This window comes from Triturus cristatus, chromosome 9 (genome assembly GCF_964204655.1).
Source record: "Triturus cristatus chromosome 9, aTriCri1.1, whole genome shotgun sequence".
Taxonomy (NCBI): domain Eukaryota; kingdom Metazoa; phylum Chordata; class Amphibia; order Caudata; family Salamandridae; genus Triturus; species Triturus cristatus.
This window is the reverse complement of record NC_140592.1, coordinates 1,002,533,087-1,002,551,200: the sequence shown is the minus strand read 5'-3', so window position 1 is coordinate 1,002,551,200 and position 18,114 is coordinate 1,002,533,087. Positions and strand designations below refer to the sequence as shown.

At 42.9% G+C, this 18,114-nt stretch overlaps 1 long non-coding RNA gene across 1 annotated transcript in view; it reads left to right on the top strand.

Annotated features, from left to right (window-relative positions):
* Window positions 1-15,987, top strand: part of LOC146799189 (uncharacterized) — a 30,928-nt gene extending 14,941 nt beyond the window's left edge. Inside the window, exon 3 of the long non-coding RNA XR_014969244.1 lies at window positions 13,944-15,987. This is a non-coding gene — a long non-coding RNA (uncharacterized LOC146799189). The remainder of the gene's footprint in view (window positions 1-13,943) is intronic.
* The last annotated feature ends 2,127 nt before the right edge of the window (window positions 15,988-18,114 follow it).

Here is an 18,114-nt window from a genome sequence, read left to right as displayed (position 1 = left end):
AAAAAAGTTTTTTTAAATGTGATGTATGTTGTGGCAGGGGAGGGACACCCTGAACCCTTGGCACGTGTCACAGGTGCACGGTACTCCCATGGGACTCAGAGTGACCCTCCTGTTTGGTACTGCAGTCCTCACTGTGGAGCCATTGTTCAAGTTTCACCCCCATGATACTGCTGTACCATGCAAGCTTGAGGCGGAAGCTTGCATGTTGGGTACCATAGGAGAAAACCCAGTTGAAAACATGGATTGGGCGTCCGCTGGGTTTGGGCAAATGGGTTAGCTATAAGCCAGGCCCTGTCACAAACTCCACAGTATGCATAGCATGCGGCCATGCACATTGGGTACCCCCATTGGGATTCGGTGAAAGGCCAGACCAAAGACAAGGCCCTGCATCCAACTCCCCAGTGTGCACAGCTGAAGGCCAGCCTTGTGCAGCAGGGCCGTTGGCTTAATAAGATACAAAATATCCCAGAAATTCACTGAAAAAAAATTACGTTTAAAGAGACATTTTAGTTAAATGTTGTAATAAGAGCTTTGCTTAAGTTAAAAACACAGAAATACACTGAAAAATCAAGGGCTGAAGTGACATTATAGGTAGGTGTTGAATTGAGGTAAAAACTAATATTTGGAACAAAAAAACACTGACATTCACAATTTATAATTTACTGAGCTTAGTATAACTTGCGCCCCACATCATGCACTTCTTATGACCTCACATTTTACGTCACTCATGACATGTTAAATGACATCACTGATGACATCACTCATGACCTCTCAAATGTCAGATATTGGCTTGAGACTTTGTCAATCATGTCTTAGCTCATCTTTGGGGAGTAGTCATTTGTCAGCCATTGCTGTTGCTGTGCGGGTGTATCCTACTGCCTCTACTCCAATCCTTACATTGAACTACAGGAGGGACTACTTTACAGCTGTAGCCGTCTGTCTGCTTCTGCTGTCTCCCTCCTGTATGTCTCACTCTACTGTGCTATTAATGCATACCGTAGCACATTAAACTTGAACCTATTATCTTTGCCAATGCTTGCCTTATTACCTTAACTCTCCACCAGTGGGTTGCCATGGTTCATTGGAATATTAGTAGTTAGGATTTATGCTGGGGATACTTCTGAGGCCTCCATGATTTCCCCGCATAAAACCCTATTTAAATCGGGGCAAAACTGAAGCAACATCCCACCCTTAGAAGCTGCCTGATGCACAAAGGTAACCAGGGCCAGCCTTAGGGCAGTGTGACTGGTGCAGTAAGTGCACCTTGTGCTGAGCTGGACCGGGCGCTGTGTTTAGAAATAACATTGGTTTAAAAGCACCTGCTGCAGAGATCTATGTGTCCAGCAGTTTTCAGGCAGCAGTAAAAATGTCACAATATCTCCAATAATTAATGTTCCTGCTGGAGAGAGATCGGGGTTTTGTCTAGTGGGAGTTTTGACTAGTTCCAAAGTAGTGAAGAGGGTTAATGTCTCTGCGCCAAAGAAAGTGTACCACACAGATCAAAGAACTGTATTTTAAGTGGATAGCTCAGTAGGTTCTGCTTTTGTCACAGAGATCCTTCTGTTACTTGCAGTTCAAAAGTTACAATCCCAATATAGCACAGTGACCTATAAACTGTTATTAAAGAGCTGCATGCAAATTGCATGGTATAGTTTAGAATGTTATTTGTCTCCCCCAGTCTTTCATTACCTTAATGTTGCTAAAAAGTCTTTGTTTGGTTAGAAATATATTCTTGTTAGTAAAGCCAACCCCAACCACTGTGGTACATTTTAAAACCAGAGTTTGTGCTTCTCCATACCGAACATTGTTAAAATATACTGCTTACTAGTATGGATGACATGTGATTCCTACTCCTTGTAACCCTGATTGTCTTATGTAACAGTTCTTATAGACTAATTTACACATGCAAAATTCATTGTCTCTGTATAATATGTGTGTGAAGTAAAGTGCTCTGACACCCTGCACTGGTATGAGTAGCGCTATAAAAAACCTGAAATATATGTGAGAGAGGAAATGCGCATGCGCAGTTTTCTCAAGGATTAGCGAGACGGCGAGGAAGAGGAGGAGGGCAGCCCGGGGACGCTGCAGTACAGGTAAGTGGTTTTACATTTATTTTTCATTAGTGTTTAATAACTTTTAATAGGGGGGTGGAGGCGGGTCGCGTAGTAGAGCGGAGTTCTACGGAGTTTGTTTGCAACTCTGTGGACCTCGGCGTAGCCCCACTACGCACACTACACCCAGGGTTATTCTAAAGACACTGAACTTGAACTGTTTACCTGTTCCCATTTGGAAGTTACAGCCTAGGAAATGTAATAACGTAACGCCAATGTTATCCTATGCGAGAGGTAGGCCGTGCAATAATGGAAGACAAATTTAAGGGTTTTTCACTATCAGGACATGTAAAACTTAAAAGTCCATGTCTTACATTTTAAATATGTTGCACCCTGAGCTGTGGTCTGTGTGCGGCCTACCCTAGAGGTGACTAATATGTATTAAAATGGAAGATTTGGGCCTGGCAAAAGGTTTATTATGTGAGGTCGAAATGGAATTTTAAAACTTCCCACACAGGCTTCAATGGCAAACAAGTTTGCAAAGCTGCTTAAGTGGGTGGCACAACAAGTGCTGCAGTCCCACTAGTAGCATTTAATTCACATGCCCTGGGTACATTAAGTAGGACCACTTTGCTAGGGACTTATAAGTAAACTAAATATGTCAAATGAGGATAAGCCGATGTTACCATGTTTTGAGGAGTGAGCACAGATACTTTAGCACTGGTTAGCAGTGGTATAGTGCACAGAGTCCTAGGCCAACAAAAAAGACATCAGAAAAATATGGAGAAGTAAGACAAACAAAAAGTTTGGGGGGAAGACCACCCTAAGAATGCTGCCTTGTGGGAACCTCTTTACTGAGTTTTTGCTGTGCCTAACGTGATGCAACGCTGTCCTTTGAAGCCCTTTTCAAGAGCTCTGTTTGTGGCGCTAGACACCTTTTGATCGTTTTTTTAGTGCTTATTATCACAATTTTTCCATTGTTTTCTATAGGCATTTTTTATATTTCTCTGTGGCTTTTGCCCTCAGTTCCGGTTTTAATAAGCATTTTTGTATTTTGGCTAATATATGTTTTCTTTATACACAATCCTTACTTGAGCAGATGTCATAGTAATTGTGATCTGAAACTGTATGTTGCATTTGTTAAACTGCCACACATGCATTTCTCTTGAGAATTAGCCTGCCTGCTTTTGTTACATCACTGTAGCAAAGATGTGATAGAGTTCCCCATAGAAATTAGTTCACTTATGTAGGTTAAACTGCTAATCGCTTGATTACCTCTTGCCCTGGTTGCAGGTCATCCCTTTCTCTCTTGCAGGTGAAGATTTAAGTTTGCCAAATAAGTCTGCCATAAAACTAAACAATCATTCCAAGATTCTATATCATGAGGATACTAATGCTCTGCCTTGTACTGGAAAGGGTCTCGCTAAAGGCATGTAATTCTCTGGTTCTTTATTGACTAGTCTGCATGGTTTGATAGATTTTCCTTGACCACCTGTAGAACCAGTCCACATCCTAGAGCCAGCACCCACTGGAGAACAAAGTGCTCATCCTAGGCCACATGTCGTATCCTAAACATGACTTTTTTTTCAAGGCTTGTACTCCAAGCCTGAAGTCTGTGATGAGAAGACTGGTGTACAGTGGATAACTCCTGCAACATTGATGGAAGCTGAATGTTTTTTATTGAGCTCTCTGGATTACATGGTGGTCCACAGCTGAGGTATGTCATGATTATGCCTGGGCGGAGTTTGCAGAACTCAGCGAAGCACCGAAGAAACTCTGCTGCATTCCGCAGAGTTCTGCAAGCGGCGTAGTGGGGTATGTTGCACTGCTTGTCCTGATTTCTAGCACCAGGAGTTTCTCCTGCACTGTAAAATCAGCACAAATGGCACCACATGCAGCGCAGGAGGGTGCTACTTCTTTCTGCTGCTCGAGTAGATGTTCTACTTGAGCGCCAGCTCCTGAAACTGAAAAGTGTGGTTTGTATAGCGCAACTGTCACTCCTGACGGAGTCTCCTGGCGCTGCAGATAACTAGAACCGACTGGAACAGTATAGGCTAAATCATGGCCAAAGAGCAGACCTCTGTTAAGCCGAAGATCCAAGTCTTCAGGGCTCTTCTAAACAGATCTTCCCGTTGGATCGCTCTCAGTTCCTTTGGCAAGCTATTCCACGCCTTTGCGCCCAAGACCGTTGCTGATTTCCCTCCTTTGGTTGACAATTTGAACCTAGCTATTGCAAGTAAATTTGCAGAGCTAGATCTGAGTGTCCTTGTTGTGGTATATGATTTAAATCTAGTGGAGAGATAAGCAGGGCCTAAGCCGCGAGATGCTCTAAAGGTTGTCAACAGCAATTTGAACAAGATTCTTTTATGAATCGGGAGCCAGTGTAGGGTCTTCAATGCGGCAGAGGCAGACGCTCTACGTGGAAGCCCAAGAACCAGTCTGGCCGCTGCATGCTGAACTACTTGGAGTTTCCTCAAGGAAGCCTTATTCATCCCTGCAAGGAGGCTATTACAGTAATCTAGCCGTGATAATATGAGAGCTACTGTTACCGTTTTCCTTGCTGCAAGCGGGATGAGATTGAATTGTTTTTTCAATGTTTTAATGAGGCTGAAACAGGTCCCTGTTAATTTTGAAACATGGGGTTTAAATGAAATGGAAGAGTCGAACAGTACTCCCAGAATTTTTTGCGACCTCAACCGTTGAAGGAGTGGCTACAGTATCATCTGGCCACCAGACTTTGGGTTGGAACAAATTATTCTTACCAATAGGAAGGATCTCTGTTTTATCGGTATTACAGCAGAGGTGGTTGTTGTTCATCCATTTAATGACTGCCGTAAAACGAGCTTTGAAATTTTCTTCAGCTTTCGTCGATTTCTCTTCCAATGACAGAATAAGTTGGGTATCGTCAGCATAAAATGTAATTTCGATCCCAAAAGACGAGATCAATGAGATGAGTGGAGCCATATATATATATTTAACAACAGAGGACTAAGAGAAGCCCCCTGTGGAGCACTCGTAGATACAATATGTTCGGATGATAGACAGGAACCCAGAGAGACAACCTGCTTTCTATTTGACAGGAAAGATGTAATCCATGCCAATGCAGAGTTGGTAATGCCACATGTTCTTAGTCTGGCTAGCAGGATGTCATGAGAGATGGTATCAAATGCAGCAGACACATCTAAGAGGATCAAGACTGCCTTCCTGCCACTATCTGTTATGAATTTTAGGGTGTCTGATATCTCGAGTAAAGCTGACTCTGTCGAATGTTTTGGGCGAAATCCAGACTGGCGGGGATGAAAAATAGATGTAGACTAAGCAAAGCTGGAGAGTTGTTTGTAGACTATTCTCTCTGTGATCTTACCCAAGATTGGTAAAAGGGATATAGGCCTATAGTTAGACAGGTTAGATGATTCAATATTCTGTTTTTTCTTGAGAGGCTTCACAATAGCAAATTTCCATTCCTCGGGTACTATGCCCAGAGTTAGGGAGGAATTCACTATACTGTTAATCAGCGGATTCACAACATCAATAATGTGATGTAAAAGAATTGGGGGACATGCGTCCAATGGTGAACCTGTTTTACAGGCTAATATAGCCTCTTTCGTTTGAACTAATGTGGCAGTTTGAAATGATTGAAGGACGGGATGGTCCACTCCGTGGTCTAGTATTTTTCCATTGGCGATGTCCTGTGGTCTATAAGTCTCAAAATTCCTTTGAATGTTCTTAACCTTGTTTTCAAAGTAAAGTGCAATTTCATTACAAAGTGTAGATGACGGAGGGATCACAGAATGTAGAGCTTTAGGATCTGTGAAAGATTTTACAATTTTAAATATTTCTTTTTGACTATGCTTTGCCATGATGATTCGATTGTGAAAATATTCTTTTTTAGCCGCTTTAATAGCCAAATTATATTGTTTCCTGAATGATTTAAAAATTTGCAGGTTGATTACTTCATATCCCCTACGCCATTTACGTTCAAGCTGTTTACTGTGCAGATGGAGATCTGCCAGGTCTTTTGAGAACCAGGGATCATTATGGTTTTTCCTTTTAGAAGCGCGAATACCGCCTTTGAGGGGATCTAATTTGTTCTCTATAGATCACAGCTTTCCAAACTTTTCATGCTGGTGACACCCTTTTTAGAAATGCAACATTTTGTGACACAGTAATACAGTGTAGCGAGCCAGCGTAGCGGGCGAGCCTTAAACAACTAAGGGGTTTCAGGGGTCACCCCCCGAGAACATTTTGAATAAAGAGTGGGAAAATGGTGCATTTTCAAGCAAATTTGAGAAAGCAGGGAGGTTAATAAGGCAATTGTGAATCTGTTCTAACAAAGACAGTGACTGGCAAAACTGTCTATACGTCGCTTGTTCTGCTGACATCCGTACACATACAGTGAGGGTGGAGGCATGTCTCAGGACGAACTATTCAGCATTAGTAATTCTAGCTAACCCAATCACTCTCGAATGTACCAAAAGTTCAGACCAGAACTCCTTCACAGCTATGATGTGTAAACGAACCTTGGCGTGTGATGAACACGAAGACCTTTCCAACCCATCTTCTCCTGGTGCTTTGTCTGGAGGACCACTACATTCAGGCAGTTCAAAGTGCCTGCGTCTATTTAATTTGGAAGGGAGATTATTTGCACCTTTCAGCACGGACACAATAAGTATAATGTGAAACTGCTCTACAGTGTTTAATGGCAAAACCGACACAAAGGTAGAAACCAGGAACTTGCAAAGGTAGAAACCAGGAACCTGCAAGAGCAAGAGAGAGTGCTGTGAGCGGATTTAAGTCTACCAGCCTTTGTATGCGTCGACGTTTAAGTGCACCTTTAATTTAAGTGCACCGGACGCCGTCTTTTTTTTTTCCATAGTTTCGGGCACCGGCACTCTTCCTTTCACAAACTAAGCTCTGCCAGTACTCAACAGCACCCAGGCACTCCGGGATATTAAGAACCTGCAGTTTTATTGTTCCATATCAATAACTGCATTCACCCCAGCCAAATATTAGAGCTGAAAATACCACAAGTATTATTCAACTGCTAAAACCTTCCCCCTTCGCGTCACCCAGAAAAGGAACCTGGTTAAACCACAAACTATAGACAACCGTGTTCAGCAATGTTACAAAGTGGCTATCACAAAACAGTTAGTGAAATAAACTTCAAAAATCCACATTGTGCATCTTTCCTTTAGGAAGCTTTGGGATTGCCCTAGTTACACATACACAGGGCACTCTCTTGCTCAAACCTATTCCTCAAAATCCAAAACAGCAGTGAGGTAGCACACCGTGTTACCTTTTGCATGCTCATTTATATTTTCCCGTCTTCATTATTTCACACTCTTCGCCCTCCAACATGTCAGCGCAGGGACGGTGCTTTTACAAACAGATTCAGAGAAATTACATATGCCTCGCTTCCATCTTTATCCTATATGGAGGCCACGAGAAAACTCATAGTCTATTCCACTGCTTATATGGGGTACGTAACGAGGGTAGTTTATATTGCTGCCATGTGTCCCTGTTGCTGGGAAAGAACTCTATCTGCGGTGGGTAATACAGAGCAGTAAGTATCAGTCCGCGAGCGTTGTGTACAGCCTCATAGTAATATATGCACTGGGCTACACAGCCCAACAATCTCTACTGTTGATGAAATCAGCAGGGCTGTAAAGTGTGCACAAAAGAGCAGGGAATACATACATCAAGCAGGTACCAACAATCACAAATCTCTGATGCTGAGAAAACGCTGTGGGTAATAATTTGAATAACGAAGGGCATTGAGTATTCCCTTTCTGTAAAATACTCCAAGCACTGTCAGATCTAAACCGCGACAATTACTGCTACATTGAGGCGCAGAACCGGTCTGCATCACAGCGCCACTATCAAAACTCAAGAATGATTATCATACAATGTCGGATTCCAGTCTGCAGTCCTCAAAGAAAAAAAACGGGGAAACAGTTTCCCTGTTTACGCCTTTCGCGTGCCTGAGTAGTGCAGGAAAGGCATCTAACATCAGCGTGCCATGATCTCAACTCTGTAAGACAGTGTGGGTTATGTCTATAGTCTCGTAAATTGCCCAGTAAATGGAGAAGATGAAAATAAATTCATATCAACAGAGTGTAGAAAATATAGGTAGCGCTCCATTTTCGCCGGAGTCTTGTCATGGAGGATGATGATTATCATAGCGGGGTCTAAGAGGCTGAATTTCTAATTTATGTAGGCAGAGCCCAAGAACTGTGGTCTCGTGGTGTTGCAATTAACAACCATGGTCTGTTTGTTGATGCTGGCACATGGGAGTGAATGCAATAAGCTCTCTGAAGCTCCAATGCTTTTAAGAAATGCATGCATGTGAGGCGTAACAAAAAATGTAGTCGGAAACTCCAGCATGCCACCTGACGCTATCACACGCCTAGCCCTGTCCATCACACGCGGTTTGCCGCGAAAAAATACCGTGTTCCGAGAGACACACAGCGCATTCCACCCACGGGGTCTCCATTTCAATGGGGCACCAGGGGATACAATGTAATGCTGAGTTTTTAAATTGCTAAACTTACTGTACCGAGCGCCTGGGATGGGGAGCAGAGGCAGCTCCGTGGACATTAGCGCATTCAACGTTCAATGAACGTCCGAGGCTGCGTGCTCACGCTCGCCTAATGCCTCTCCTTCCTCCGCATAGAGAGAATTCGTCCTAATCTGCCCGCAGACGTCGTTCTCGCGCGACACACCCACACATGGCAGGCGACACACTACTGTGTCGCGACACAGAGTTTGGAAAGCTCTGCTATAGATGTTAACCAATTGTGCAATCTCCTCAATGCGAGCAGCAGGTTTCTCAACGCGAGTGGTAGCAACCTGCCGCGACCGTCTGTGTTGAGATATCTCACCGGGAGGTGGTCTAGCATATGATTTTCTCGTGCTCACCACCTTAACATTAGCGAGCCGCGCAAGAGGAAAAACTCTGCTCCGCGTTGCTTTGGGGAGTTTTCTGGAACTCCATGCTGTATGTGGAGCACCGAGTGGGCAAACCCCGGCTGGCGGAGCAGAGTTCACCACCCACCACTCATGAGAGCTGCCAAATGTTCTTCTAACTGCTACATACTAGTGTCTTCACAGCCAACCGAGTAGAATGAAAATTAAAATATTCCCACTAGAAACATACCTTTAATCACACCGATAGCATGAAGAGAAGAAACGTGACTCTCTAGAGAAGTTCCTTTCACCTTTTCATTTTCCTAGGATCCATCCATTCACCCTTCAATATATTAATCCATCTATATGTCCATCACTTTACTTTTCCAATCAACCATTGCCACATTCAACCTTCCTTTTTGTCCATTCATTCACCCATCTATGCATCAATATATTCATGCATCCATTGATCTGTCCTTTCAGCCATCCATCAGTTCACTATTACCTTTCTGTTCATTCTTCCATCCATCTACCCTTTCACTTTTTAATCCTTTCACTCTCACATCCAAATGTTCACCCTTCCATCTGTCCATCCATTCACCCTTCGATCCATTCATCTTTCACTCTTCATCCGCCTAGTACATTTTTTCAGTCTTTTCTTGTTTCCTTCCTTCTTGTCACCCTTCTTTCCTGCTCCCTTTCTTTCTCAATCTTTCTATTTACCCATCTTTTTTCTATCATCCTTACTTTTTCTTTCCAATCTTTCTATCTCATGCTCATCATTTATCTATTTGTCTATCTGTGTTTTCCCCTATTTTAATTATTTACCTTTTTTTGTTTCCGTAACTCCCCATGGCAGCTCACAGCTGACAACCCTCTTTCATGCTATTCCCTTACAGTGTATTTTATAAGTATTTTGTCTGCAGACCTGCGGAAAGAAGAGGCCTGTAAGCAGTTGGGGGAGTCCCTGTTTCAGTGTTTACAGCACTCTGTATTTCATTCGTACACCCTACCCTAAATCTTTTACTCACACACACTTTATTACATCTGGGATTTGGAAGAAGCTCGGCCCATGTACAACAATGGCTCAGCTGTCGGGTAACATCAAACCTTTTCCAAAATATATTGGAGAGGGCGGCAGAGATCTGTGAAAGAGCCCATCTCAGATCTGAATCCTCATCCCAAAGCAGACATCATCCTCAACTAAAATCGAAATCCATCTTCTACATCTGGATGCTCACTATTTAAATAAAGAAGCTGTTTAGAGTCCTTGTATAACATTCTTCTTCTTGACTGGAGGCAGTATTATGGGAAGGCACGATTTACAACATTGGTTCTCTCCCTTAACCTCCAGTAGGAGCTAGTATTGGGTAAGAAGACTGCATATAGTCCTACCCTAATATCCTGTTCATGGACTAATATGTAATGTTGGGAATGGATGTCTGCTTATAGCTCTAATACAGTTTCACAATCCTCCAGTAGGATGCAGTGTTAGAATGTGAGCCAATAATTGCAATACTGCATGCCCAGTGTGTTAGAAACTGCCTTGTAAGGTAATGAATATGTCCACCAGTTTCTTTCACAGCTCAAGTGTTTATCAGCCCAAGCATAATCCCATCACTTTTATGCATTCAAATATTAATACCATTGAGGTGTGGTGCCAGAACAGAATGTCCACTGACTTAAATACAGTGGTCTAAATATTGTTAACAAAATTATCATCTCGTTAAAGTTAATAATAGAAATGTTACACCCAATAGGACAATATTTTAGTAAACCATATTTGAGACAGCATAATACCTGAATTTTGTGTGAGAAATATAAATGCGGCAAAATATCACAGCTGGATACGGAGAACCAAAATATCGACATGTTAAGTATATAAAGATAGACATAGGTGCACTATACTTCATTTCACTTGCATGTACCATGATGATATAGATATCTTCAAGATTTGTAGATGTGGAGTACTTTGTTGATATTTTGGTCCTAGGTACTTACACTATAATATTTTGGCGCATTGATAGTTTCCACTTGATATTCTGATATAAAACTATTTAAGACACAATATTTATGTCAGACGTTGTTTCTGTATAGGACAATCTGACATACAACCCACAGTGCAATGTATGGAACCACTGGAAGCGCCGCGATGCTATGAACCCCTTCATTCCGCATCTGTGTGATGCCGTTATGCTTGCGTTCAGTTTTGTCTGTTGTTCCTTTATACTATCATGGCTTCTAGAATCAGATTCTGAATACTGCTAGATTTGCAGGGAGGCAGCATGAACTGCCAAGTATTATACAGTGCGTGAGTGGTGCCGGAAGGAGTTTTTGAGTGGTGGTGTTGGCTTTTAACGTCCCCTGGCAAAACCGCCTAGACTGTCCTTTCCATGCTGCTGAGGTTTATATTGAGATATTTGTACTTAGCTAAGCAAGCAGATGTCTGTGTTTATGTATGTGTGACACGTGTTAGAAAACCTCTGGAATACTGTGGTCTCATTTCACTTGTACCCCACCAAGAATGTCATCATTAGTTAAAATTAGAAAGTACCCTAAACATACAATAAGAAAAAGGAAAAAATTGAACACAGCTCAACATTTTAAAATAATTAGCAACACTTTTTCAAATATGGGGCATATTTACGGGCCCCTATCGCCACAGGAACGTGGCCCCCTTTCATGCTACACTTTGCATGAAAGGGGCGTGCATGGGTGTTGTGGTGGATGTTCTGCCGCAACACCCGTTTAATTTTGATGCTGCCCCCTATTTACAACAGTGGCGTAAATAGGAGGCAGCGCAAAATTAAGACCAAGGAAAACCTGGTCTTAACATAGAGGAACGAGGAGAAATGCTTTCTTACTCTTCGATTTTGGGGTTTCTGTCTCTGCTGCATTGTGCAGTAGACATAGAAACAGCAAATTGCCATGAACGATTGTGTATGTTTACATTAAGGTGTCCCTTCCTGCACATAAACAATCATTTAAAAAAAGACGATTTGCAACTTCTATGTGTGCTGCACAATGCAGCACAAAGAGAAGTTACAAATCGCCATTCTGGATTGGTTATGTGAAGGAAGGGACACCTTCTTACACATAAATAATCATTCCCTCTAGGCAGCTGAATTTAGCTCCAGCGCAGGGGGAAGCGCAGGGGTGCACCAAATTATTGTAAATATGGCGCATCCCTGCATTTCTAAAGTGGTGGAGCGTGGCGTTGGCTATTTTGCAGCTAACCCGCGCTCTGTCACTTTATTATACATATGCCCCGAAGTTTCCTGTCATGCCTGCACTTATTTAATTGGAATGGGAGAGTACATGCCCTTCTTAGCACTGCTGCAATTCATTTGAGAGTACCAGCACTTCTAAGGAGCAAAATAGTACTCTAACTAGTGAGTACCTGCACTTCTATAGCGCATTTGACTCAGTGATGACCAAGCGCGACTGCAAATTGAACGGCTTTGATATCATGACCACTCCTCGCATACCCATACAAGTAGAAAGCGAAAACCCACTTTGAAAATAATCAAAGGGGAAGTGGCCCTCAGCCACCTGCCTCTACCTACTCTCCTTTTATGCCCAGCCCCTCCCACTGGCTGTCTGTCTCCTCCGCCCCTCCCCCATCAACTCTGATCCCCTATGTGCACTGACAGAAAAAGCTGTTATCGACTGAACGGAATGCTTGGCTTTTGTGTTTGGCTCCGAGAGGCTCTTTTGAGAGCTGGTGATAAGAGCGCAGAGGCCTGGCTCCACTTGTGATTTAGAAAGTGAATCTGTCTCGAGAGAGCCTAACACGTCAAAACGTTGCGTCTCTACGCACGGCTGACGGCAGTCCCGCGAGCGTCGAACTGGCGACGGCTGTTATCACTTAATGGAAGTGTTCTCGTGGAAACACCTGTGGGGCTCTGCACGACAAGCGAGCCCCAGGCCCCAGCTTAGCGTCACACACGTCGATGGTCAGATAGTGCTGAGGTGAGGTCATACTGGCAGTAGCAGCGTTTTGCCTTGCGTCACGAAATGGACATTTTACGTCTGGACGCATACAGCTGCAGGGCTTTTTGACAGCCTATTTCAATGAAAACCAAGAGGCATATTATCAAGAAACGGCGTTAAAATTATCGCCGCTTTAGCGGCTGAAAACTGCCGCTAAAGAGGCGATAATGGGCTTGATAATATGCCGCAGAGAATTCCTATAGAAGCCCATGTTCTGGTGTCAACATGGGCTTCGATTGGAATTCTCTGCGGCATATTATCAAGCCCATTATCGCCGCTTTAGCAGCAGTTTTCTGTGCTAAAGCTTAGATAATTTTAACGCCGGCCTTGATAATATGCCCCCCAAAACTTACACAGAGAAAGGTTATGGATCAGACCCCTCCAACCTTTGGTCAGCCGTCCATAGCAACTGCTTGAAGAACGTGTCACGGTTTGGGATAGGCCGGAGAAGTATTTCAGTGCCTTAGTAATAGACGTCTAATGTTACCCATCTCAATGGTACTCAATTCATTGCACCCGGGAGAATGAAAAGCTAAGCAAACCCACCAAGATTGGAACCTATAACCTGTGAAATACAGATCCAGGAGTGCATGCAGTAGTCCAATCAGCATTCTGATCTGGCATTTATCACTTTCCATACACCCTGCATGCGCTAAAGGGCTTTCTGTGTCATTCAATTGTGTTATTTGTACAGCACTTCACACCCTTGGTGAGGTTGGGCAGCGCTCCAATTTGTATTATGTTCCTGTGGGTTTAGAGTGCAAGCCTGAAAGGGTGGTGTTTGTAGTTTGACCTATAGGAGAGATGCTGAGCGAGGCACGTGAGGTTTGAAACATGATACGTTTAGGGTCACTCATTGCACATAAGTATGAGGTGTAGCGAAAAGTGTGAGAATAGACAAACACTCTCATGCATGCAGGCACTTGCCAACTGTAGGATAAACTGTATCAAATGTAGACTCTGATGTTTACATGTGTGCGTTTTGTCCCCTAGGGTACACAGAGACCACACAAGAATGTCAGAAAACCCAAATACAAACTAGAAAGCCACCAATGGAGCCCAATATGGAGTCCACTTAAGAGCAACAGAGGCCCTCCCTTGGAGCGGACGGTACACAACCGGTGGTGGCGATGTGACGCTAAGGGAAGACATAGACTCGGGCTGAGGGAAAAGCTTTCAGGTGTTCGCCCTCCAAGAGGGGAAATGATTTGACACATGATGAAGCGCACCTAAGTTAATGAACAATTTAAAGAGGGGTCTACACCCCGAACACCTCAAGTGTCTGCTTGAAATGAGATGCAGGTGGACAAAGGACAGTTAAACAGGGGTGGTGACTAAGGACTTTTACAAGATGCGGTAGGAAGACCGAAAACGAGTCTGTTACAATGATCCTCTTTTCGGAGCACAAGGTATTGGCGGAGGGAAATGTGCGCGTGGAAAGATCCTGAGAACAATGACCAACCTACGCAAGTACAAGATCACCAAGATCACCCTCGGGAAGGCGGAAACTCATTTACGGGCACAAATGCTCCTTCCTTGCACAGCATGGGTGCTTCGTTTCACTGTCCAGGCACTGCAAGAGGAGGCACCCATTAATTCAGCACCAATATATCCAAAGGGATGAACGTGCACTTTACAAATACACAGATTGTGGTATGTATGATACTGAAACAATACATGTGATTTCACACCTAAATAACTGTAGCAGAGCATCCACCCTTCCACTGATGTTGTAACAACATTGAGTTGGCATGTTAATGTGATTTTGCACCCAAATGCGATTTTGCTCCTATACGTGTTCTTTTCTGCTAAAAGTTTTCAAAATTCCTGCTTATGTTTTAACAGCCTGCTTTTGTTTGTCAATGTAATATCCACCAAATGTGACGTCATACTGTTATGCCTAATATTGCATCTTACGACCAAAAGTCTGTCTTTAATGTGTGGTTGTGTAGCTAATCCTTATACCACACTTTTGCTGGCTTTACACTAACTTAGATTGTGCACCCAAATGTCTTTTTACACCTAAATGTGATTTTTGCCCCTAAATATGTTTTTGCACCTAAAAGTTCCTCTATACCCCTTTTAATGTTGCATCGGGATTTAATTTGAAGCTGAATGTAATTTAGCACCTAACTGTGTCTTGGTAGTCAAACGTTATGTGCGTATATGTGTTTTTATACCGAAATGTGATTTTGCTGCAGAATATGATAGATAACAGAATCTTTCTTATTTTTCTCTACGGATTAATTGGCAGCTACAAGTGATTTTTGCACCTAATTTGCTATTGTTGATAAATGTGATTTGTGCTTCTCCATACTTTACACATCACCCTATATAAAAATGGGAAGATCATGATCCAATCATATATCAATCTCCAAATCATTACCACATTGTTTGATAACCTGAGTACCCTAAAAGATCTACCATAGTGTGTGTCATTAACGCTGATAGCTTGCCTACCATCCTGCCGGCTATGATGTCTTTACCTCATCTCTCACCCCTCCCAGTTATCATTTATGCCCTCTTGTTGAATGAAATACAACAACATCATGGCAACATAAACCAAGGTGCTTCTGTTTTTGAATCCCTAAGAATGAAGTTCAGGGACATACAGCATTGCAAGCCTGGAGAATAAATAAGCATTATCAAAGCCAAAAGGTCTGGTGTTGATTGCTAGCTTTTTGGCTTTACAGATACTTATTTTGGTTTGTCATGGGTTTGGTAAAACTCCATTGTTGGGAAAGCTGATGGCCACTAACCAATATTAAAAAGTAGCCTAAAAGTATTTCTTTCTCTACAAGCATGCACTGCTATATTGGTAACCGGCATTGAAGGGTACTACTATGTATGTGTGGATGTGCACATTGTGAACAGGATGGAATGCCATCAATCACTGTGAAAGGAACCAATGGCTTAAGTGGGCTGATCCATTGTCGCATGCTGCAGGGGGTGAAAGAATACTGTGAATCACACAACTGACCAATGAATCAAGGGCTGTCTGAAAGCCCCTACAAGTGAGAATGTATAACATATTTTAAAGGCCATCAAAAGGTCTTCGCTATTTCCACATCCAAAATATAGGTCAGAGGCAGCCCAGAAGAAGGCAACTTAAACAGAGACAGTGCACAAATTGTCTCTGTGCATCTCTGCAAGACTGTGCTTACAAGTATTAGAACATTGAAGCCGAATATATTGGCTTTGCCAATGCTTGTTGAGGGTGGCGTGGCTCTATGGCTCCATGACAGAGTTATCTTTTGAAGGGAAGAGCAGGCCCCCATACAGATATCCCACAGCCTAAGTTATGAAAGAAATTAAGAGACAATGTAATTTCACATTAATACCATGTGCTGTGCCACTTACATGTAATGTAGTAGAAATACTTTAGGAAAACGAGTAATGTCCTTCAGTGACGTGCCACTAATTTTTCAATAGAAGAATGGCATCCCTAGCACCGTCTGGGCACATTTAGCTAGTTATTTCCTTATTTTGCTACTGCAATTTAGAGTTAGGCTGGGCCATTCGCAAACTGGGAGGTGAAGAAAGTCGTTGACACCACACGTGTGCCAATAAGAGTGGTTTATTCAGTTGATATGACAGAAGAGCCTGAGCTGCATTGACCTCCTAGAACCATGTCATTGTAACTGCTGACCACCAGATTACTGGAAGCCGACACAAAAATACACATTCGATTACATTATGTGCAGGAGTGGGTGAAGACCACAGGTATGTACATCATCCAATGCGCATGTACCTCAAAGAAACACTGATACACAGCACCTCCCCCTTTTAGCAAAACATGAAATTTCAGTAGCATTTATAACCATTGAGATAACTGGGATAGCAGCAAACTTTGCAACCCACTTAAAAGTTGTTTTTGTCTCAGTAACTGCTCCCACCTGAACGATACCATCTGAAACATAAGCATGTCCCCCTGCTTTGGATATTGAAGCATTAAAGTCATCACCACTGTTTGGGAAAGCTCATCAACAAACACAGCCCTTAAAAATCTACCATCAGCTTAGCATAGGCTCACTTCACAAACTTCTAATAGATCCGTTGTGAATAGTAGTCAGTACTTGCAACCAAATATCTCAACAAAACTTCTCAAACTGTATGTACAACAGACACAGATTTTTGGGTTTTGCCTGCAGACGGGAAATCGTTTGTAGAATAAAAGCTTAAAGTGGGCTTAGAGCCTACCTATTACATACCATTGTTTGGCTTGCACGTCAGCTTCATTTCCTTGATTCTTATTGGTCAGCTTCTCCCTGCTTTGTCCTTGGATTTCCTGTCCCTACAGTGGAGCATGGACCACCAACAGTTTACTCTCTGCGGCTAGTGTCCTTCCACTGATTGCAGGCTTCCTGAGGTACTTCTGTTTTACTTTCAGTCATGCACTCTCTAAGAGAGTATGTGTCTGCAGTCTATCCACCCTCACCCGCTGTCCCTGCTTTTCCTGACTCCCTCCTACCTTCTGTCGTCCGTGGTCTTGCTTAAACCTTCCTCCCCCACCTCCTTTGTGTTGTTTGCCCCTCACACTATCCGTTTTCTTCAAACCCTCCTGTCTCTGTTCCTTGTCTTTCATCTACTCCCTTACCCATCCCAATTGGTGTGGTGTTGCTTTCCCATCCTGCACTGCTGCTCCCTTCTGCTGTCCATTCCCCCCAACCCCATCATGCTCCCTCTGGCCATTCCATCCGCCACAAAAACATTAACAAAGTCAAATAGCTCTTGCAGAGCTATTTGGCTGTGTTAATGTTTTTAGAGATGTTGCACAGGAGAGTGGGTCGCTGTGCAACCTGGCTTAAGGGTTAAAGTAAACAAAAAAAAGCACTATGAAGTGGTCAATGCTGTCTTTACCATAGCACTTTGTTTGTTTTTACTTTAAGCCATGTTGCCCAGAAGCCTGTGCTGTTGTGCAACTAGTCTAAAATCACATTGACAATGTCAATAGGTCTTACATAGCCAAAAACGATTGGCTTTGCCAATGATTGTTCCTTTTGTACTACCTTGTGCTCTAAGCCTCAAACACACCCAAGAGTTTCCATTAACAAGTAATAATATTTTTGCAATATATCTTCTAACCCTACAGTAGTCACCTCCATCACACTTATAGGGCATTATGCACCAGCATTTAACACCAACCCTGGTCACACCACCTTAA